General features: G+C 44.3%; 1 protein-coding gene across 1 annotated transcript in view; it reads left to right on the top strand.

Annotated features, from left to right (window-relative positions):
* Window positions 1-16,367, top strand: part of NUF2 (NUF2 component of NDC80 kinetochore complex) — a 35,639-nt gene extending 19,272 nt beyond the window's left edge. Inside the window, exon 14 of the transcript XR_009819341.1 lies at window positions 16,304-16,367. The gene's annotated coding sequence lies outside the window, so the exon portion shown is untranslated. The remainder of the gene's footprint in view (window positions 1-16,303) is intronic.
* The last annotated feature ends 1,189 nt before the right edge of the window (window positions 16,368-17,556 follow it).

Below are 17,556 nucleotides of genomic sequence, written 5' to 3'. Positions count from 1 at the left end.
GAGCTATTGCAATTTGAGAGTGATCACCTGCACTGCAAGACAGGTCCTGACAAGTACTAAAACAATCACTAGAGGTGCAAGCTGCTGACTCTGGGAGAACGGAACGTTGTAGATGGACTTCATTCAGGGAAAACCACAGGAATGCTCAATGTTGTTACCATGAGGTTTTTCTCTTTCCCCAAGCAGGAAGAGAGCAAGGTGTTTAGGGGATCAGTGGCAAGTTATACAGTACTTAATGCAAAAGAAGAGCTTGGAGGTTGTGACAGTGATACTGTGAAAGGCAGTGTGCTGAAAAATGTACTCACAAAGAGAAGTGGATGTCAGGGAAAAAAAAGGGGTTTGCAAGCTGCCAGCCCACTGGAGAAGACTGGGAGAGGCCAGTGTTTATAGCAAGTGAACAAACAAAAGGAGGGAAAACCCAGGTTATGTTGAGGTTTCCATAGCAACACAATACTTTTCCTGGAAATATCAAATGATGAGATCTAATCTATCTGCTATTTAACTCTTGCATGGAAAGGCGTTTCCCAACTTTCTCAACTTACCTGCTGCCCTTCTCTATTGATGGACATATGGTTGCTGTGCACGGCTGATCTGCATGGAGAATGATGATCCTGGGGCAAGGCTGTTCCTGTTCTGTTCCACCTTGTCCAAAGCACACACAAAAGGGAAAAATTTCAAGGCAGATGCAATGTGTGTGATGAACTGTGTGTAGGAATGACTTACCAGCTGCGCTGACCTTGGGAAGTTTGTTTCCTGCAGATCCCAGAGAGGATTGGTGAAGCTGGTACTGAGAGCAAAGCTACCAGGCAGATATTGCTGAAATGCTCCATAATCTGCAGAGTTTACTGCATAAGGATGTGTCCTCCTTCAAAGTGATGCAGCCTAGTGTGTGCCTGAAATCTGTAGAAAACTTTCTGATTATGGGGAAGTTCATCAAAGTAGCCTGACTTAAATTTGTATGTATCAGTCCATCCTTTGATGAGCTTTTGGGGACTGGGAATCCTTGATGGCAGGGGAGATTTCATGTGAGGGAAGGTGAAAAGGTCAGTTTTTACCTGATGAAAGGACAATGGAGAGAGTGGGCAGCATGACGAAAGTCTATGAAATTGCCAATGGTCTCAGATATATAGAAAAGAGCTTCTGCTCTTCCTTTGTGTGGAGAGAAGCCCTGAGTAGATGTGAGACAGCCTTTGTTTTTGCTGCAGATCTCAAGACTTAGGACTCTTGAGTGAAGTGCTGTGGTCTGTGGCGTGTGGCAGTGTAGGCTATTTTCAGTCTTCTCTACTGTAAGTGCAGCAAAGGGAGTTCAAGAGCCTCTGTCATCTCCCTGGTTCTGATTCTTTGTGGTGAGAGCAAAGCCTACAGAGTATGATGTACAGTGTGACATAGGACTTCTGTATCTGTATTTAGATGTATTGTGTTACAGCCTTGTCAAGGGCCTGGCTGTGGCCAAGCCCTGCAATATTCTGGTTTCAATAGGTGGGCTTCACGGGTTTGGTTTTTCCCTCTGCCTCGTTCTGTTATTAACCTGTTAATGCTTATTGAGCCCTGAAGATTTATGGATAGGAAACAGCCATAATTGCAATATTTAGAAGAAGCAGTTCAGAGTGGTTGAAAGAACCAGATATGTGCCAATAAATAGGAAATGTTACTTTAATATCCCTTAACAAACTATCCCCTGCCTTTAAATGTTTATTCTGTTTCCTCCTGTTTCTCCTGACAGCCACTTGTTCAACTTCTGACCTGTTTGTAAAAACCTGCACACCATCTATCAGAGGGATACACACACTTACAAACTTCTGTTCTGTGGGCATTGAGTAAATTATTTCTTTAAGATCATATGGCAGATCTATAATTAATTAAACCCTCCATGATATTAGCTCAAAATAATTTAGCCTTTCTAAAAAGGTAAATGTAATTTGCCAATCTGGTATTTGGAAGAATGCTTTCCCCAAAATCAATTCCTTTAGTTTCCAGAGAATAGAAATGAGAAGCAATCTCATTTTAATTATATCTCTTTATTGCTAACAAAGGAATGATTTATGCAATTAAATTAACTGGCTAGAAAATTATTCTCAGCTGGGCTGTCCTAATTCTTTGCTTTCTGAATTGCAGGCTCTTACACTTCTCTATGTAGATTAATTTTTCTGATATGCAAACAATGCTCCTTGTGTTCATTTTTAACGTTTTTTATTCACAGCTCCCCTTTTCTTAGTGTCAATGACATGAGTAATATTTGTGCACTGCTGGGCCCTGATTCAGGCCTTTTTATGTAGAAAAATTGGAAAAAAAAATCTTTTCTTTTGAATCTCATTATTGCCAGTGCAGAGCAAGGTTTTGAAGTTTTCTTATCTATTGCTGAGAAACAGCAGCAGGAACATGGAGGGACTGCAAAGATGTCAAAGGACGCAAACTTTTGAAGGGAAATGTATCAGCACTGAGGAGACAGGTGAGTTTGCAGCTAGTGTTAAAAAGGCATATATTTTTTTAATGTATTCTTCTTAAATCCCTGTCTTCTTGCAGCCAGGCAAAAAGCTGAAACTCAAGGGCAAAAAAAACCTGGTTTGTGTTGTACACAGACTTGAGAAGGGAAAGGATTTTGGATTTTCTTTTTGCCTGGGATTGCCTTACAGTGGCTCGCCAGAGCACTAGCTAGTGATATTTGGGCTGAGGGGAAAATTACCATGTAGCAACACATTGTGACCATGTGCCAACACAGTCTGACATCTTCTGAATGGGGCATTGGTGTAATCTTCTGTTTTAAAACAGCAGTGAACATATTGCAGAGCACGTGTTAGCTCTGTCTGAGCCGTCCTGCCCTGTATCAGCAGAGATGTGTCATCTGGTCAGTGTTTGCTGTGTTGGCACTCTTGGGCTACTGTCAGATGGGTTTGGAATTAAAAAGAAAAAGCAGAGTTTGGTCTGGGTTGGTATGTGCTGCTTTGGGTGTGGAAAGGTCTAAGCCACTGGGATTCAGAACGGCTTCTGAAGGCTTTTGAGGAAAGACCAGGCTGTGATGACCTGGATGGGACAAGAAAGCACTCTGAGCTGGTTTCCTTCAAGCATGGATCATCCAAGGGCCATCTTTCCTTTGGGCTGGGTAGCTGCTGGGTGGGTGGGTGATGGGGTAGTTGGGCCAGTGCCCGTTGCCTGCATTCACTGGTGTTATCCTCGAGGATACAGCATGGACTGAATTTCCTTAGCAAGTGGGATCACACTTTCTGGAAGAATCCTTCTCAAAGAGCAGTTGCCCTTGACTTACTGCCAGTGCCTTTTTTCTTTTTCCCCTAGTCCTGCAAGGTCTCTGCACTGGGTGGTACACTTGTCTTTCATGAATACCATGGCTCGTACAGGAAAGGTTATCTTACAAAACCTGAGGAGGATGCCATAGCAGGTGAGTTTGCAAGCAGTCTGTAGAGCAGGCTTTGAGTTAGAAATTATCCAGACTGAAGGAATGGGTAGAAATCAATAAGATGAAGTTCATGACAAATGTTACCTTTAAGGAGGAAACTTCTGATTAAAACAATGAGAAACAACTGCCTAGGCAAGCAGTACTGCAGGGAAGGATTTAGGTTCATAGTGAATCACAGCCATGTGAGTCAGTGATGCACCTTTAAAAAGAAATCTTGCTCCTGGTAGTATTGATAGGAGTGTCATGTGCAAATCGTGGGGTCGGAGGAGAGATACAACTGCTCTGTTACTTGGTGATGCTTAGTCTGGCAGAAGGCATCCAGCTTCACAGCTGCATTTCAAAGCAAAAAATGGGAAGAACTGGGAAATCGTGACCTGTGGGATAAGTACTGACAATTCTTACAGAGTGAGAAAACCAAACTTCACTTACAGCAAGGGAGAATTAAGCTGGTACCAGGAAAACCTTAACAATAAACTTCAGTGCTCGTGTATCAGCCTGCCAAGAAGAAACCTCAGCCCACTGAATATGACCTTTGCTTCCCAACTCCACCTACTTGTATTCTTAACTCGGCAAAACCGAGCTTCCTGTTCCCTTGCCCTGTCTGCCTACAGCTTGTGTAGGTAGAATAGTTTCATACCTCTTCCTCATCTACTCTTAGCTCTTGTTTTCTGCTACCTGCTTCATTCTACTTTGACAACAAATTTCACTGGGGGATGGTACCGAAAGCTGCTTCTAGTGATGACTAAGGGAGAGGTTTCACAGTGCAATGCCAGAAATGCTCCACTCCTTTTGGAACAAGCAGTGTGTGTAAATGCACAAGGAACAGAGTAAGTAGAGAGGCGTGCTCACAGGGGAAGGGAATGAAAGATGAGGCAAGGAAATTAAAACCCAAAACATAAAACAACTGATGAGCAAAATATGCAACCACAAACAAAAAACCTAACCAAAACAGAAAACAACTTTCCTACCCATAATGGTAAGGTGATGCTTCACTGGCATCTCAGATCAGTTCTTTTGCTGAAGGGCATGGTGGGACCACTCGAAAGCTTTTAATGAAGGGCAATGTAAGTTGCAAAACCAGGGCATCCTTGGTTTTATCCTGTGGAAATAGGAAGTGAATGCTGTGGTACCAGGAAATGTCCAGTAATAGATATGTCTTCATGGAGCCACTATGGGAGGGGAGGCAGGGCCAGAGTAAAGTCCTCAAACTTCCAAAATGGTAGAGAGTGCAGAGTTTGATGTGGACTTGTTACAAGCACAGCCATGTAATAGTATGTGAATGGAAGCAATGGTTTTGAGGGTCAGCTCCAAAACAAACTGCTCCAATTTACATTCTGGACTTTTTCTATTCCTTAACAAAAGAAATAAGAGTGAGTTCCCTCCTTCCTCTAATAGAATTAATCACCTCTCCATGGGCCTTTCCCAAATGCACCAGGATTTAATTTCACAATGAGTGATATCCAGATGAAAAACTGTCTTTGGAAATGTGGAGAATCTTTCCTGTAAAGCAGATCTCTATTACAGGTGGCTGTGCTCTCTATAGGAAGATCTCTATAGGAAGCCCCTGCTTTTCCTCTCTTGCATAAGTTTTCCTCTCTTAAATAAGGTTTACTGCTTTGTGAAGCTACTGTAGATGTGCTTTCTGCGTGTGCTTCTCTTCTAGATGAGATGCTGCTGAGATATTAGTAAAAGAGTGGTTAACTTGGTGTGTGGACCAGTGAGGTGTATGGTTGGGACCACGTGCTCTCTGAAAAACTGGGTGGAATTTGAGGACCTTTTCTGTTTGTCCACAGTTTCCTGACTGGAAAGCCCTATTTTATACTTGCTTCATTCTTTCACGTTGCTGTTATGGTTTTTTTTTCAGAAGTCTGTCTTCTGTTTCACAGAATCACAGAATGGTGGGGTTGGAAGGGGCCCTTAGAGATCATCTAGTCCAACCCCCCAGTCAAATCATCTAGTCTAACCCCCCCAGCCAAAGCAGGCTCCCCTAGATCAGGTCACACAGGAATGTGTGTTTCTGCTCAGTTTCTTGTGAAGCAGGACCCAGCTAGATGGAGTTTGGACTTGCTAGCACGAGAGCAGTATTTGCATAAAAGCAATTTTAATGTGAGAGGTTTTTTTGTTGTTCATGATGTAAAATGACAGTTTTAATGACTATCTTAATAAAAAATTAGTAATTAATATTTCAGGTAGCACTGATACCTATAATCTGATATAAACAAAAGTGTCTGAGTGCTACAATCTGGAGTTTAAGTCATCTGGCTCACAACACATAAAGATGTAAGTACTGGGAGGCTTTATGCTGGTATCTTCATTTCTTCTGACTTTTCATTCCTAGTCTTTCCTATATCCCAGTAAATTACTGAGAAATAGCTCCTAGATAGATTTCTTTATCTGCTCATAAGATATAACATACAGAAAATAGATGCTGAATAGTACTGTATGGAATGAGACTATTTAGTTGTGCATGTGTCTCATGGAATTTCAGAGAGATACACTGTGTAGCAATAGACTCAGAGCTTTTATACCTTGGCCTTTAAAAACCTATTTTGGTATTCTTGTCTTGAAACAAGATCTAATTTGGAGCTGAGTGATCTCCTTAAGGTCCCCTCCAACCTAAACTACCACCCCGTACTTCTATGCGTGGCTTTTAGGTGTCCAAATTGGCCACAGCTTCATTGCTTGGGTGAAGATTCGCGCTGAAAGACAGATAGAAAATGACACAGCTTGGTGCAGGTATTTGCCTCAATGTCATGGGATTGCTGTCAACCTGCTGGACTCCCTGAAAAGCAACCCTGTCCTCCAGAGTACAGACTTGCCCTGCTGTTTTGAGGTTGTCTGCCCACCTGCTGAGACTGCTCTGTCCCATCATATAAGTTGTCAATAAGGCCGTCAAATGATACCGATCCCAGTGTCCATTTCTTAGAGATGCCACTGGTAACCCGCTTTGTTCTGCTGATCACCAGGCCTGGCCAGTTCTCTGCCCACCTTATTTCTTGTTTCTGTCCACATCTTGATTTGTTTTCCCCCCTTTTTGATCCAAATGAACTCTTTCTACAGGAGTTCTAATGTCTAGAGCTGTCTTGGCTAAGAATTGGCCACTCCATTGATTCGAAAGAGCAAAACTTTCAATATGCAAATAATAATAATAATTATTGCTGCTAAGAATGGGAGCAGCATGGGATTTCTTTATTTTTTTTTTAGATTTCTCTGTCCTCTGCAGATGCCACTTTAATGCAAATCAAACTTTGTGGATTGTGTTACCTATTGAAAAATAGTTTCAATTAGAAATTCAATTACACTGTCTTGGGGGGATGGAACTGACAGTTTCTTTGAATTTTGCACATTACAGAGGGCTCCAAAGTGCCATAAATCTGCTAATTGATTTCTGTACCTGTAATGTTTGATTAGGTGTATTTTATTGTCTTCTTGGTTTTAATTAACCCCAGGCTTGTCAAAATGCTTCCACTGACAAAGGATATATGATGAACTGAGATAAACTCTATTAACAGAGGCTGACTTTTGTCAGTAATTGCTATCATGAGTAAGAGTTATTAGAAATTATCACACACAAAAAGAAACTGTACTTTTGGTAACAACTTTTATGGGCTGCTATAAATCTGTTGATTGCCCCCTACATGCAGGAGATAAGCAACTGTGAATGACAAGGAGTCCGAAGGAAAATCAATCATTTGCTAGATGTCTTATAAATATTAAGAGTGACAAAATAGGAAGAGTTATGAAGTCTAAGTGCTGAAAATTGAATGGACGCTAATGTACCCAAACTGGTTCCCATTAGACTGTGAGGGCTGTTGAGACAAGGGCATGACTACCTCGGGAAGCTCTTGGTTTTAGTGAAGCAGAATTTGGCTGTGGAACTCTGAAAGACTAAAGCCAGACTGAGCTTGTTCCTTCTAAGCCCTTGTTTGGAGTCCAGGTCTGGGCTGTCACCACATGGTGAATGTCTGTTGCCTCGCAGGACAGACACTAACAGGGTCATATCACTAGTGTTTGAGGACAGAGGCAAGGAGAAGGATTGACAGGCAGCTCATGTGCACGTTTCACCCAAAAGCAACCACAGAGACTGGAGTTGAGATGTTTTTGCTCGGTGCAGAGGTACTGAGAAGTGCCGTGTGCTGTGTGTGTGGCCTGCTGTTAGAAATGCTTTATATAGCATTACAGTGGCAAACCTGACAAACTGTCTGTTCTCAAACAGCGGAAAAAAGGTTTTCCTCATTTTCATTCATGTATCCACCTTGTAAGGACTTGGGTTATGCAAGATCTTTAGATAGTAACGTATACAAACATGCAGAAATCTGTGCACACGTGTTTTTGGCTGAAGTGTGACTTCTGCTGTGCACCTCTGCCCTTGTTTGGCCTCTGGACACTACGTTGCTCTGGAGCTCTGTATGAATGGGGTATTGACACAGGTACAGTCCTGTGAACACAACTGATGCAAGGCTGGGAAGATAGAGAGCAGTAAGGAAGCCATTCAAAGTTGTAAAAGTAGGAGATAAAACTTTTGCAACATAGCTGTCAAAGTTGATATGAATGCTTCCTAGAAACACTGTATGAAGTTATGATTTGTGTTGGTAAAGCAATTGTCTGTAAAGCACATACAATCTGCCAGACCTGCAGAGACCTGTTCTGTGTTTTCTGCCAACTTCCATCCAAGCCTTGGACACTTGGCTGCAGGAATTTTGAAGTTGCTTAATAGATCTTCTGCTTACTCAGAGTGGTTAATTTTACCTTGATTTCTTTTTCATCTATAACTAAGCAGATATTTTAAACTAACTTTCATTCTCTTTGCTGCTTTTTCTAAGAATTGTCACAATGGCTTAACATTGCAGTTGTGTGAGTGTGCATGGAGAAAGAGGGAGCAGAGCAGAGCCTTCCTGTGCAGTGGTCACATGCAATCCTAAAAGCTGTTTGATCTAACAATGTTAGGATGTTTAGCTTAGTGGGGAGCTTTAAAACATCTCTGGAGCTTGGGAGGTGTGAGAATCTCACTTTGCTGTCTTAGTTTAGGCCAAAACAGATTTTCAAATGCTTTTGGGGCTTTTTGGAGGAGACCTTTTTCTTCCTGGGCACTGGGCACCCACAGTGTTTGAAGTGGCAGGAGTGACTGGAGTGAATCTACTGCTGTGTGTGGGTGTGCTGAGGTGGAGAGGCAAGGCTGGCACCAGAGGACTGCTACCATGGACACAATCATCCTTCAGTTCCCAGCAACAGAAAGCCACTTAGCCTGCTGATCCTCATGCATGAGGCAAGAAATCCCCTTGTGTGCTTGAATCCCACTTCCTGGGGATCATTCCCAAGTGGGACCCACAGGGAAGGTATCCTGCAGCATGCCAGGTTCCTAAGGACCCACATGCCTAAGTGAGCTACAAGAGTGAGAACTGCATGGCTGATTTCTGCAGGCCAGCAGGGATTCTGGTGCTGGACCGCTGGCATGGCATCAGTGGGATTTCCTATGGGATTCTCCCCTCTCAGATGCTGTGAGAGTGGGGAACTCTAGTAGCTGAGAATTGTCATTTGATGAGGTTTAGTGAAGTATTAAGTGCCCTAGGCATCACATAACTTGTGATGTGGGAATGTGAGTTGAGACTAGCAGAGGAGAGAAGGTGCAGAGAGGGCTAAGGATGCCTTGTATTGAGCGGTGAGATGGATCTCTTAGCCTGGGTAAAAGATCTTAGTCTGCTTCTGCAGACTGGACAGTTCCAATTGCCTTGCTGTGTGTGGTATTGGAGTGCTGCATCACTGTACTGCAGTTCTGCCACCACACCACACTCCAGCCTTCAAGGGGCACAGGGTATGTTTAGTAGCTGCACACTTGTTTTTGTTTGTCTTGGTTTCATAGCTCTGTTTAAGAGGTTCCATGTGAGTCTCGTGTGTGAGTGCACATAGATGATATCTACATTCCCTCTTGGGGTATGCTGAAAACAATACATTTAGAAAGCAGATGTCCTTGTCTCTCTTGGCATCTGGTTAAATATCAGCCAAGCAGGAGAAGGTAAATCCTAGGATGCCTTAACAACTTCTGGGGCTGTGAAGCCTTCAGTTTCATCTGATGGGATTTGAAGGTCATGGTAGTTGCCCACACATGAAAGATGTGTCCTCATTCCCCATAGATAAACCAGATCAAAACGATCTCTTAAGGTGTCCCTAAACCGAGATGCTGAGACACGTGTGTTTCGGTCTGCTGAGACCAGAGGTCGCTGTTGAACTGGAAATGGAGACCCTCGCTGCTCCGGAGCCACCTTCTCTCTATTGTGCCCAGCTCCTCACCTGCTTTGTGATACCTCAGGCTTCTTTTCCTTTACAGAAAGACTGCTCTCTCAAAAGCACATTAGGCTTCTGAAAATGAGAGACTGAGCAGATGTAGCTAGAGGCGAATGTAGGCCGGTGTGGTGGAGCTTTGTTTCTCTGCAGTTCACTCTTGCCCTGCACATCTACCAACACGTCCTGCAAATCCCCTTCAGTCTTAACCTGTAGCTCCCCCATTTCATTCATTCCTGGTCCCTGGCATAGCCTTGTTCATAGCAGACATCTTTTATCCCTGGTAGCTGCCTACACGAAGAGGACAGGATGTAGTGTTGAGCAGCAAAGTAGCAGCCAAGGTTGTGTGATACAGAAGAACAGAATCGTTCAGTTGGAAAACACCTTTAAGATCATAAAGTCCAACCATTAACCTCACACTGAGAGGAGCTTGCAGATGTGATGTTCATTCTGTCTGCAAGTCCAGAGGAATGAGACTGGTCAGAAGCAGACATACCTTTGAGTAACATAGCCATGAGAGGGGAACACTTACAGGAGCAATGCTCAATGTTTACTTAGGTAAGACAGGCAATATTTTCCAGCAGTGAGGTATGGGTGGCTATAGGCTATCACACAATTGAACTCAACTGACTCTGCATGAACAGAAAACGTGGTGAGGCTCAGAAACCTCCGTGCACATGAGTTCTGCAGGTGAGCTCATCTCCGCTATACTCTCCTGGAACTGTGTTGTGTGGATAAGTAGGGATTGTGTGAGCCCTGGAAAAAACTTGGTCTGAGTAGCAGCACTGCAGGGAACCCATTCAGAAGCTCATTGAGCCCCTTTTGGCTGTGCTGGAGGTTAAACTATTGCTGCTACACATAAGTGCACTCCTGCAGAGAGGTATCATCCTCTCCTGGGCAGGCCTGTGGCAGCAGGCATAGAGCTGCACCATTCTAGCACCAAGGCTGAACCACTAAGCTCAGCTGATCCTGACGTGGCTGTGACTGTGTCTACATCAAGTCTATTCCTAGACAAAGAGAGCTGGCTGAAAAAGCTCAGCTCCTTTTGTGAATCTCCATAAAATCCCTTAGGTCACAATTTGCTGCAAACTTCACAAGTGAATTAGTATCTTATGTCAGCATTCCTTACTGCTTGAAAACACCTTGGCTTTTAAGTTCATTGTTTCTCTCTACACAAAAAAGCAAATCAGAGCTTCCAGCAGAGACCACAGACACTCGTGTCTCTCTGCAGAGGAATGGTCAGGAATGCCTGGGCTGGACAAGATGGTTTCCCAGAGTGTTGCTGCCATGGATGTCCCAACAAACTGTATTTCACATCACTCGCCTAATTCAGTATTCACAGTAGCCTGAGATCCACTGGTATGTTCTCATTTGGTTTATTATAGTCAATACTTATTACTAATAGATATGAAACAGATGAGATCTGAGCCTTTTGATGTTGTAAAATCAATATAGTTCACTCCCTGAAACTATTCTCAGCAGAGCCACAAATCCTTAGTTAAAACTTCACTCTTTTGCCTAGACCTGTAAACTTACTGTGGATACCTTTGTCTTGGTAGAAACAGGTCTGTCATTAGTCCTGCTATTTGAGTACATGTGGAGAATAAACTATCCAGCAGAAGACATTGTTTTGCTGGAAAGATTAGCCTGGTGTGGTTATTTTGGCAAATGCCACGTAGCTACTAAATACATTCCCAGGGGTGTAGCAGCCTGTATTTGAGTGGACTTCAGTTGTGCCTCTTCTCCCTTGGGAGCAGAACTCTGCATTCAAAGCAGTGGGAGTGTAGGAAATACTGTAGTGTCTAAATAACTTGCAACATCCTGTAATGTTACTGCACAAAAGGTCTGAGTTAATGATCCAGTTGATTTACAAGTCAGCTGCTTGACAACACAAATTAATATTCACTGATGAGCCAAACTGAGGCCTTGAATTATTTTTTTCTCTCTAATGGTTTTGTGTCAAATCTCTGGGTGAGTTCATATACCTGTGTATGGATCAGAGGGTATCTGGGGATAAGCAGCATTTGATTAACTTTTGGACTGTCCTGGAAAACACAGTGCAAGGAATCTTGTGTGAAACTGCTGTCCTGAAAATATCTCCTGGTAATATGGAGTGAGTAGGTGGAAAAGGAGATTCCTGATCAAATGTGGCTTTGTTTAGGGGGCAAAAAGTAGCTGAGGCTGGATTCTGCTCTCCTTCTTGTGATTTATACTCATTTGAGCTTGAACCACTGTAAAATCACAGTGAGAGAAAAGCTGTGGTTATTAGGGGAGGGAGGTGTCACTTTTAACTGATATGTAGTTAAAACCAGGCTTGCTGAGTGAAAGCTACTGGCTGTGGCAAGTCGCTTTGCTGCAGCTGGTGGCTGTATGGAGAGGGCTTCTGTCTCAGCATACAGATGATAAACTGTGTTTAGCCCAAAGAACTGTAGTGTCAATCACCTGCCTGTTACATGGATGGGTGTTGGCTGTCTGAGAGCAGGTCCTTAACACTTGCAAGAATGGCTTTGGATATCTTTGCTTTTGAAGTTTTCAGCTGAGCTGAGTAATGTCCTGTGCTATGCCTGAGGCCAGAGGTTGCATGAAGAGTTCCCTCATCAACCTTGGGCCACCTGCGAGGTGAGGACCTCCAGGGATGTAACATCCTTCCTCCCTCCTCCCATTGAACATGTCCTTTTCCTCAGAAGAGGATTTAAGCTTATCTGATCTTTGTTTTGCTGTTCAGCATTAGCAGGGACTGTGTGCAAATGCTTTGGCAGAGGCAGATCCTGGCCTTGCTTTCTGCTCTCTGAGGTCCAGAAAGGTCTGCAACATCCCCAGGCTGTCCCTCTCCTGTAGCTTCTCTCTTGCAGAGCCAGTGCTTAGCAAAACTCCTCTAATAGCCTTTATGATCTTAACCCAATTTCCTTCAACACTGCCATATGCTGTGTGAGCTTTGGGAGGGATTAAGAACATGAGAAGGCTGCTCTTTTAAATCCCATGGAAAGGAGGAAATGTGGCATTTTGAGTGCCTGCAGGCAAGGAATAGAGGAATCTCATCACTTCTGTTTTGGGGCAGGAAAAAAAAAAAACCCTTATGCCCTTACTAAGCTTAGAACTGCCTCCTTCAGCAAGCATGTTTCCTAACTGGAAGAAATGTGAGGGAAGTCTCACCTGCTGTTTTGTTGTCATATTGGGCGATGCTCTTACATGCTACTGAAACTGGTGAGGAAATGAGACCATGTAGGGCATGAAGAGCTCCAAAGAAGAAATGGATGCTGCAGAGATGGAGTTGAGCCTTCTGCTGAGTAACCATTTCATGCCATTTTCCTCCATATCAGCTTGAGATCTCTCCTGGCTGTTAGAGAGACTTTTGCAGGGTGGTGACTTTTGCAGGGCAGTGAGCCAGCCAGGTGCTGTCTTACGAATCTCTGTTGTGGCATGTGATGGCAGGTAATATTTAATTGGAGAGTTAAAACACCTGATACCAGGTGTTTTGGTATCTATACTAGGTGTTTGCCCTTCATGCAGGACAAGGTAAGACAAATTTCAGACGATGAGTCAGAGACAACCTCCTGGCAGCCACATTGGGAAGCTGAGTGATCCTGGAGTTAGACTTGGAGGGTCTACATGTAATAAGACTCAGCCTCTTCAGGATTTGTAGACTAGTGCTGAAATCCATGGACTGCCATGGAGCAGGGCACCTTCCTTTCCACAGTGCTATTGTGTGCTTGTCCTCAATCCAGCACGTGAGGCTCTGGTGCCTCTCACCTGGAGTTAAATCCTGCCTGGATCAAGATAAGGAGCCAGAATGTCTCCATTGGAGTGAGAAAGAAATCTGTCTCTATAGCTAAGGGCAGACTTCATGCAACGAAGCTGGAATACCAGAAGGTGGGCATTTCTTATGTATGCATAGAGGGTGCACAGTGCATAAACAGATCAAAACTGGAAGTATTTTTTCATCTGAAACACCTGATTTTTGAGCCTGTGGTGTTTGTAGCCTGTAGGTTTTTGTGAAGGGGGTGTTGTATTACAGAACTGGGGTAATGAGTGAAATGGACCCTTTCTCCTGCTTTGGAGGGCTGCAGTAAGAGTTTATTCTGCAGTGAGGTCCTTTGTTGAGCACTGTGGTTGAAGGACAAAGTGCAGTGATGGAAACCATTGTGAGAAGCAGGATCCAGAGGTCAATTAGTGAATGAGCAGGGATAAGAAAATGGAGGTTGAAAAAGAGTCAAAGATATTTACAGCCTGCATGGCCTTCCTTCTCCTGGTGCTTTATTTTTAATGGCTTGCTGCTTTTACCTCTCTTTGTTTAATGAATATGTTGCTGAGTTATTGGAAGCACAAACTGAATCCAAAAGCAGGACACTCAGGGTTTATTATATTCATATAACTCAAAAACAGCCAAATTGATTTTTTTTTTCCCTCTCCTTCTCTACTTCACCTTTAAATCTTGCAGTGGGTTTAGTGCTAGTGACAGCTACGAGAATGACAGCACTGGAGATGGAGAAGCTTTGTTTAGGTAATGACCCCAGCCATGGGCTGGGGAGAGCTCCTTCTCCTCTTCACCTGGTGCTTGCTTTGCCTCCACCTTTCCCTGTGGCTTGGGGCAGATGCAGTCCTTCACTGCCTGCTTGAAATTCTGCTGCTGGAATGGCTTTGAGAACCTGTCTTTTCCATCTAGTAACCTGTGTGGCTTCATGCCAGTGGGGTCACCTGCTCTCCTATGACCAGAGAGTGGAGGTGACAGACATCTGCAGTCATCACAGCACAGAGTGTGAACTTGGAGCTCTGCAAAGGCTGTTGCACCTGGAGCCCCTCGGGTGGCTTCAGACTCCCTTGCTGCAGGAGATGAGCAGCTTGTGGGGAAAAAGCATATGAAACAGTTATTCTGGGTGGTGTTTTTATGTAAGCATCTCTGGGAGTCTCCACGGATTAGCAGGCTCAGTCCAGGTAATTGTTTTTATGAAGTGGCAAAGGGGATGTTTTTGTTGGCTTCCACCCTTTTTATGGCAGCCTGCTTAGACGTGTATTCTGCCTGCCCTCTCTCAGGGGTATTCCTCTTGCTAGCACAGAGGTGAATGTGCCAGGCAAGTGTAGGGCAGTTCTTGGAGCCACGTTAGCTGCTGAACCCTGGGACCGTGTCCTATAGTTACCCCACCTGTCTGAGGCGAGTGTAGCAACAGGGGGCTTCAGAGGCACACCTGCCCTGCCTTCCCAGCACGGGAAAGGGGCAGAGGAGAAAACCAGGGGGTAGGGAGATATCTACTCCTGGAGAGAAATTGAGGACCCCACCCTCGATATGAAACAGCAAGAGGTTTTCGTCTCAGCCCTGGTTAATGAGGGCATTTTGATCTACAATTGTTGACTGTAAAAAGAGCTTCCCTGATAAAGGGGGAAGGGATGTCCTGGGGGAGAGGGTGGCTGAATATGCATGGCCTCGGGTCTCTTTGTTTAGCTGATATCTGACTATATTTATTCTTCTAGATTACACATTCTGACTGCGGAACAAAGGGCTGGCAGGAGCTGCTCTCTTGTGCTTAATAATTTGAGTGAATTTACATTTCAATGCAGCCCTGCGCCACTTCCCACCCCCCGTGGAAAGAGCAGAATTTCCCTCTTGCGGGGAGGGGGGAAAAGAAACTCCCACCCCAGTGGCCAGGCTGGGAGATTTATTGATATTCCTCTCTGAATTTATTCCTCACGAATCCCGTACGTGTGTGCCCACCCGCCCGGAGCGGAGATGTTTCCTTCCCGGCCACCCTGCTCCATGACTTGCTCAGATAATGCTCTTTGCCCCACCTTCCAGCTGAGCAGTGTGATTCATTGTCAGGTAATTAACCATCAGCAGTACAGCAAGTACCTAGCTAGGCAGAAGTGTGAAAACCACATCTACAGAAGGGGAACTGGACGGAAGATTTCCAGTTTGAATGACACCCAGGGAGCTGCAAAGTGACAAAAAGACAGAGTTAGCTACTGCCAAAACTCCCCAAACATGCTCTGCTTTCGATGTAATGTTCTTTGCACTCTACTTTGGGGCCTTAAAGTGCAAAAAATCATTTGCTGAGTCAGAGTTGAAGTCATGGGGGGTCTAGAGGTGGCAGTTTCTCACTTGTCTGTCTGACCAGGCTTGGATCCCTGCCTGTAGAGGATGGTTTAACTACAGGTTGCCTCATCTCTCACTTCCAAGACGATTTTTCCCAGTTCTGTCTCCTCCAAGCTTACCTACATGTATGATTTTGTGTCCTTGCATAGGATCCTGGGCCTTGTGTGAATCAGTGTTCTGTGTTAGGTGCCACCCAGCACTTACTGAGCCACAGTCCTGCAGTTTCATGTTAGAAGAGCTGTGTACATTGTCTCTTGCCTGCCTGATAACCTTGCAGGGACAGGATGCCGATAACCCCAACATGCTACACTGCATTTGGGTCTCTTACCATTACTGCTCTGCATTAGCCCATTATAATGAACATTTGATTATAGGAAGGAGATTCTTGTTGCTATTTCAGAGGGCAACTCTGCTTGTCTCAAGCTGTTTAGGAGATGGGTTGTGAGCCCACAAGCACAGGGCTTTGCTGGGTGGGGTCTGTGTGTTGAGATGTGGATGAAGTAATACTTCTCTGCCATTTGGTCTAGTCCCATGTTGTCTTTGTGCAAAATGAGATGGACCCTCTCAGCTCTATAGACGGAAGAAGTGGGACACGATGGAAAGAGCAGCCTCAGACATACCTGAGCCCAGCAGCAGCCTCTTCCAGAATCTTGTTCCATCTGCTCCTTTGGACAGCCAGAGGACAGGTACTTTTGTCTTCAATACTTTTTCTTGCCGTTTGTGTCCTGTGCATGGGAGATGTGAGCTTTTGAGCTACTGAGTGCTTCTGTGTGTGAGGGAAGTCAGCCCCAGGTGTGTGACCAGTGGCCTTTAGAACATTCAATTCAGACCTTCATTCCATTCTGGACTGCAGAAGAACTTGTAAATTGGTTTTATAGCTGTGTTTCACCACTTTGTACGTTGGGATGTGTCAAGCTCTCTGTGGATGTGCTTCTCTGTGCTTTACAGGGAAGTGGGGTGAATGCTTGGCTCTACAGAAAGCAGTGCAATGGTCCTAACTTAACCAGTGCCTATAAAGTAAGAGCTCATGCATGTGTGATGCTGCTCTTCTTGCTGCTACCCTTGCTAGATGTATTGTTCAGCAAGGCAGGATGTAACAGCTAAGGAACAGGGGCAGGACCAGCACAAGCTGTGTGCCACTTAAGCACAGCAGAAAGAGTTTCCTGCCCTGCAGAGCTTCCATCTAAAGGCTAAACCAGTGGGTGGCTGTCACAAATTTGGTCTGAAACACATAGTGGAACAGGTAGCTGTGTTTATTTTAATGGATAAATGTACACGCTGATTATTTTCCCTTCATTTTGCGTTGTGTACATGCATAAATGTGGAAACATACATATGTATTTTCCATATCACACATACATACACAATCTGTAATACCCATGAACACAATGCAGCATTAAATCAAGGGGTTTTGCTTCTCTTAATTACCTAATTATATTGATTTTTACATTCTGTACATCTTGGTTTTATCTGAACTTTACAGAAGGTGTAAGCAATACACATCTTGTCACATCCCATTTTCACACTAGCGCTGTTGCTGTATGAACCATTGCTAGAAATAAAACACGACTAGAATAGTCAGCCATCTGTCTGGAAAGCACATGCAGTCCCAGATGGCAGTTTCTCTCCCGCTCGCTGGTAGCAAAGTCCTCTGTCTAAGGAACACAGCAGAAACGTGTAACAATTCAGTGGGGATATGTATCATGTGCAGCCCTCCCCCAGGCTGGGGCTGAGGGCCCTCCAGCAAAGGAAGAGGAGGGAAGCTTTGAGCACTGAGTCC

This window comes from Colius striatus, chromosome 10, assembly GCF_028858725.1.
Source record: "Colius striatus isolate bColStr4 chromosome 10, bColStr4.1.hap1, whole genome shotgun sequence".
Classification (NCBI taxonomy): domain Eukaryota; kingdom Metazoa; phylum Chordata; class Aves; order Coliiformes; family Coliidae; genus Colius; species Colius striatus.
The sequence above is the reverse complement of the archived record's forward strand: the minus strand, read 5'-3'. Positions and strand labels throughout refer to the sequence as shown.